The sequence below is a fragment of the Myotis daubentonii genome, chromosome 1, assembly GCF_963259705.1.
Source record: "Myotis daubentonii chromosome 1, mMyoDau2.1, whole genome shotgun sequence".
NCBI classification, from domain to species: domain Eukaryota; kingdom Metazoa; phylum Chordata; class Mammalia; order Chiroptera; family Vespertilionidae; genus Myotis; species Myotis daubentonii.
The window spans coordinates 219,333,787-219,339,786 of NC_081840.1; the positions used below are offsets into that span (position 1 = coordinate 219,333,787).

The window sequence follows — 6,000 nt, forward strand, 5'->3', positions numbered from 1 at the left end:
CAGCCCAGGCCTGATGCCTCTGGCTGAGGCGTCCGGCTCGGGCAGCGGGGACCCGCAGCTGCAGCGGCCCCGCAATCGTGGGCTCCGCTTTAGGCCCAGGCAAGGGACCCCTAGCTCCCGGGACTGCCAGCTTCGACCGTGACCAGCTCCCATCGCTGGCTCCACCCCTACTTCCTGCTATCACTGGCCAGGGCGGAAAAGGCACCCGATTCTCCGATCATGGCTGGGGGGCAGGGCAAAGGTGGCCCCAGGGCCGCCTTTGCCCTGCCCCCCAGCTCTTAGCTCCCCCCTGGGTTTCCGATCACTGTCAGTGGCAGGGGGCTTCTTCCTGCTTTCCCTTTCGCCTCCCTGCATTGTGCCTACATATGCAAATTAACCGCCATCTTGTTGTCAGTTAACTGCCAATCTTAGTTGGCAGTTAATTTGCATATAGCCCTGATTAGCCAATGAAAAGGGTAGCTTGTACGCCAATTACCATTTTTCTCTTTTATTAGTGTTGATTGCTAGTACTGATTGGTAACCCTCCTCATTGGCCTTAGTTGTCCTGAAACTGGCAGGGGCCAAGGATGATGCCTTTCTGTCATTGACTAAGGTGGCCTCTCTGGTTTTGTGACCCAACTGCTCTTCCTCAGGTTGTCAGGTAGAGTTTTGGAGTTGGGTTTTTAAAGTCACTGTGCTGTGGTAGTCTGCCCAGAAAAGAAAATTGAATAACACAAAATATTCTTTAGGTCACTACACAATGTGTTCCTTATAACACAGAAGGGAAAGGTATTTTAAATCCAACTCTCAATTTGGCTCTTATGTTCTCAGCTGATGAATTCTCACTCTATCAGGGAATGACATGTGATACCAGCCTTAGGAACTCAGTGTTCAGCTATAAATCTTTCTAGTTAGCTTTGTGTACTAGATGAATGAAGCTATAGAATGTGAATTATTGAATACAGTTTTGTTCAACCAATAGGCACTTGATATACAGAATGGTAAATTTAAATATAAATTAAGTTTTTTCAGTGTTTTGCCCCAGCATATAATGCTGCTGTGGCTCTGTGTTTTTGTTTTTTTTTTTTCTTGTTTTTTTTCTTAAATGGTCCCAATGGTTACTAGATTACAACAGTGGTGAGATCCTATCCAGAGCCCAACTGGAAGATGGGACAACCCAACCCATGTCAGGAACATCAGATTGAACCTGTATGTGAAGTCCTTCCCCAAATAATGAAACCTGAACACCCCCAGAAGCCATGGGCAAGCAAACATCAGTCTGAGGATTCCTTCACCTCATCTTCATTGCACTGTGGAGCATCTCCAGATAGCAGTGCAGTTGCTGGATCAGTGGAGTTAGCCTTGGAGCAACAAGAACTTGCTGGGAGAAATCAGATCTTCCAAACTGAACATGCTTGGCAACAGTTGGGTAGGACTATAGCATTGAGTACTGACAGTGTAGCATCAACAATGGCACAGAAAATACCGTCAGTTTTTGGACATACTGAGGAGCACAAATCACCAGGCTCAAGATGCAAAGAAGAAGCTTCTGACAGACCAATAAGCTTGTTATCCCTGAGTAACCTGTTAACAAGATAAGTCTGGCAAGGTCCTACCAGTGCAGGCTTTTCGAAGGTACAGTAGGTGATAGCTCCTTGAATCCTAGAATTAGCATGATCATAGTAGTGCTGAGCACTAGTAATAGTGGCGAGTGAAAAATCAGACAACAAATTCTCTTGGGTAGTGCCACACAAATCTTCAATAACTCTCTCTGAATACGTAGCATCACCCTTTGTGTGAATAATTATCTACAAACATGGCAGAGGTCTAGAATGACCTCAGAGAGAGTGTCCTGAGAGAGAACAAGTACTTTGGATACGAACACTGCTATATATAGTACAGACAAGTGCCATTTGGGGCTTGTGAGCAAAGACCTCATGTTATGATGAGCTTGACAAGGAGAGGTTTGGCAAAATTCTATGGTTTTCTTTACCTCAGTGATTGTTGTCCTGATTGCGCCGAGAGGCGTCAGCGTTCCTGGTAAAGAGTCCAAGTCAGGCGCTTGCACCCCTTGACTATCAACCCTGGTAATGTTTAGCCTCCTCATTAGCCAGGTGGCATCAGGACTTATCGTCACAATCCTTACAAAAAGTAACTTAGAAATGAGCCCCACCCTGAGTGATATGTCTGGCTAAGCTATAACAGGAGTCAACTTGAGCTTAAATGCTAGATGGAAGGTCTCACTGACATCAAGAAGACTATAAACGGCCTTAGTGACCCACCTGAGGGTTGGAGAAGAGTTGGTATGTAAGAGGCAACTCTGATATACCTGGCTACAGACAAGAGTTTCCCTCTATATTTTTGCCCCATGTACCAAAATGACACAAATATAAGCAGTCCAGGGAGAGGGGCAATATGGCTTAGGGACAACCTCTCCAAGTGTTTAGGCAATTAACCCGAGTCAAGAAGAGTACCCAGTTCTTTAACTTCTTGAGCAAATGATAAGAAGATTTCATCTGCCAGCCTATAGGACACTGCAGTTGCTAGATCACCTTCCCGTGACGATGTATGAGTAGTAGTCTCAGTTGGCAGTTTTGAGAAAGGAATCCCTGGATAAATAGTTCTCCGACTTAAGCTACACCCCTTCTCTAAGATCTCACGGGTATAGGAGTTGCATGACAGTGTTGGGTAGAATGCTTCTTCTGGAGCTCACGACAGTGCAGTATTGAGGCAAGGAGGTTGAAACCATGTATGAATGCTGCTTAAAAATATACCACATGGTCACGTTGCAATTTGGCAAAGTCTGCCATGTAGTCAGTAGTAAACATGACGGGTTGACATGATGTTTAGGGACCCAGCAAGTACAGATCGGTCATCCGAAGCTGTTGGCAGCCAGTTGTCAGCATTCCACCCAACACTAGGAACATCAGGTGGAATCACACCCTTGTTCTCAAGCAGGCAAGATAATAATTGCTTCAAGTTTGGACCAACAGATCCAAGGAGCTTAATCCAGTCACATGCAGCTGTGAGGTCTTCAGCCATCTTGCCTAGCTTTCCCTCTGGTAGGCCTGTAATTGCTTCTTGGTTTATCTTAACAAATGTTCGTGAGCCTATATATAGTAACTTATTCCCCCTTTTAACCCAGCATCGTGGTTCTAGCAAAGACTCAGGCCTGAAGATTATTGATCTTCTCACAGATTGGGCAATGGCTGAGTTACAGAGTTAAAATTGTTCTGCTATGGAAGGCATGGTTACACCATGTAATTTTCTTCTCTCAGCTTATCTGCAGCATCAACAGTACAGCCATGAAGGAAAGCCAGAATGTTAAGGCCACTATGATTAGGGACCAAAATGCTAGTGATAATGTGGCTGAGGAGAGCTTTACTAGCCTCTGTGATAGACCTCAAGCTAACAGCCTGACTTAGGCAATGATTGTGCATGATTTCGGAAACTTGTCTAGCAGAGACAGTGCATAGGCAGCATTGCTTTTATTGAACAAATAACGTAACCGAGGGCATAAAGGTTCCAGTGTATAAAGATCATTTGCCAAGATCTCTCCTTTTGCAGTAATGTCCGTCTGCATAAGGCTCAAGATTCGCGATGATCCCATCATTTCTCCAAGTGAATACTCTATCCTCTCCTTCAACACAACCTTAGGTTTCTGCAGCGGCCTAATATTAAGGCACGTGGGATCAGGACATAAGGCGATCGAGCTTGGTGCCTGAGCAATGTACAGCTTAGCAATCTGGTGAATTTTTCCAGCTGAGACCCCGCATGAAATAGCGGTCTTGAGTAGGTGGAGCTGGAAAGTCAAAGGGTCAGCAGTACCTTTGAACATGACCGAAGGCTGAGTGGCAGGAGAAGGAAGACCTCCCCGTACAGGATCTACACGTGCCAGGGCTGCAACCAATTGGCTATCTTCCTGAATCTGCGTTGGGAGGAGCACCTTGATTTCAATGACATAGACAAGTCTTGCATGTTGGTACTCAGTCTCTGAGAAGGAAACCGTGAGGATTACTTCTAGCAAATACAGATGTTTCTTCTAATATCCTCAGAAACTCTGTTGTTGAGGTTGACTGGGATGTTGCGCTGAACTCGAGTTGTTAGGTCAGATGAGGAGTCCCAAGCAGTGGCTACAGCTGACCGTATGCGTGAGGCCGCAGCAGAGAGATCGTTTTCTGCAAGTCTGAGGAGGGTGGAGTCTAATAAAGACTGTAAGGTCTGGTCTGTTTTGTGAGCAATCATTTTGGTCAGATTTCACTTGCAAGTGGGCCCGGGCCGATTGCTTCAAGTGAGTAAGTTTCGACTTCAAACTTAGCAGAGAATGGGTGCTAGCTGGCTTCTGGTGTAAGTGATATCCCTTCCTTGTTGGGGATGGTATTTTGGAACTACCAGTTTAGTGTGAAGGTCAGAGTATGTTTGCTCACTCAACTTATAAAAGAGGGTTACTTCTTGGGCTGAGGAAGGCTCTGTGTCTATGGTTAAAGCGGATGGAAGGAAGGACATGTGAGACTTGTTGTTGTACTTGCAAGTGCTACCTTTATGTACTGGCATGGATTCCTGAATTGAACATTGAGGACCAAAGAAAAGCATCCTGGCACTAATGATTTGGCTGGGTCTACCAGCGGGTAGGCCTTAAGTGACCCGGTGTCCGGCTGTGTTTCTGTAACCACCCCGTAATGAGAACTTTAATGAGGCCTAAGCTATAGGATGTGCTTTTATTTTTAGACGATATGCCTAGGATAGGTTTTAGTAAAATTTAAATTAAACAAAGGTAATTTTTTTTAACCAGTGATGTTACTTTAATATTGAATAAGTAGCTAGCTCATCGTGAGAGTTAAATTCTTGTGTACTCTCATGGAGGAAAATAGCCAACAATTGACAACACCAACAAATGCTGATCAGTCTCATTTTATATACATTCAGAGGAATTGTTTTGCATACATACCCTTTGGTGCATTTAAAAGTTGGGTTTTCTTTTCCCACTTTCTAAGATGTACTGATTTCTGCCAAGCCTTTAAATGGTTTTGTTATCCTATGCACTTCATGAGGCCAACCTTACTTTGTAACTGAAAAGTAATCCAATTTATGTACACCAGGCATGTCAAACTCAAAGGCTAACATGGGCCAAATAAACGAGGCATGCGGCTCGCAGACCGCGGGTTTGACATGCTTGATGTTCACAGAAGTTTAATAGCCTCTGAATAATTTGATAAAAACAATCAAATTTGCTGGTAACAGTAAAAAAAAAAAATCCCACCCCAACACCTCCTATGAACTGTTTTCGTCCTTATCTATCACAGTATGTGGATTATACACCTTTTATGGCCGCCGCTCATAATATACAGGACTAAGACTTACCCACTGCATCCTTTTGTGCCTTATTTTTCACTGTCATGCTCCTTTTGGCCATTATGGTATACACACATGTAAGATGATGAGTTCAAGGCTAACAAATATATCTTTATAATTTCCCACCTAATATTCTACAGTTCAATCCAAGGCCTTATGCAGAATGGAAATGTATTCTTTTTATCAAGTGGAATCAACTTGAACTTTTAGAGAAATGTAAAGAAACACTATGTTTAACTGTGTAATTGTAGGGGGTTTTAGCCATTAGGATTGAAGCTGACGTCAGCCTGCTAACCTATTTGTTTTACTAAAAGAGAAAGATGTTTTCAAAAATATTTTTTTGCTGTAGACTGTTTAAAGATAAAAATGAATTATATAATTTATTACATGAAATAAAATTTAAAAAATCATTAACAGTACATTGTATCATTTCACCTAATCATTGCTACAGATAAAATCTGAAAGTACAGATAATTAACACAAAATTACTTGCCCACTTTTTAACTCAATATCACCTTGCCTAGATATCTGCAAGAAAAGTCATATTTACAATGAAAATCATGAGTCATAAGGGGTGGGAGTGGTTAGATTTTTTTTTTTTTTTTAGAGGAAGGAAATGACTATTCCAGCAACCTTTTTGTAAAGGATATATTGACTGTAGACAGTTGG

At 43.0% G+C, this 6,000-nt stretch overlaps 1 protein-coding gene across 2 annotated transcripts in view; it reads left to right on the forward strand.

Annotated features, from left to right (window-relative positions):
* SEPSECS (Sep (O-phosphoserine) tRNA:Sec (selenocysteine) tRNA synthase) overlaps positions 1-5,745 on the forward strand; it is a 43,618-nt gene extending 37,873 nt beyond the window's left edge. The window contains exons 12-13 of one of the 2 annotated variants that reach the window (XM_059674183.1): positions 1,105-3,128; positions 4,605-5,745. The gene's annotated coding sequence lies outside the window, so the exon portion shown is untranslated. Of the gene's footprint in view, positions 1-1,104 lie in introns of both variants that reach the window. The other variant, XM_059674173.1, reaches the window with a different exon arrangement.
* Positions 5,746-6,000: the final 255 nt, after the last annotated feature.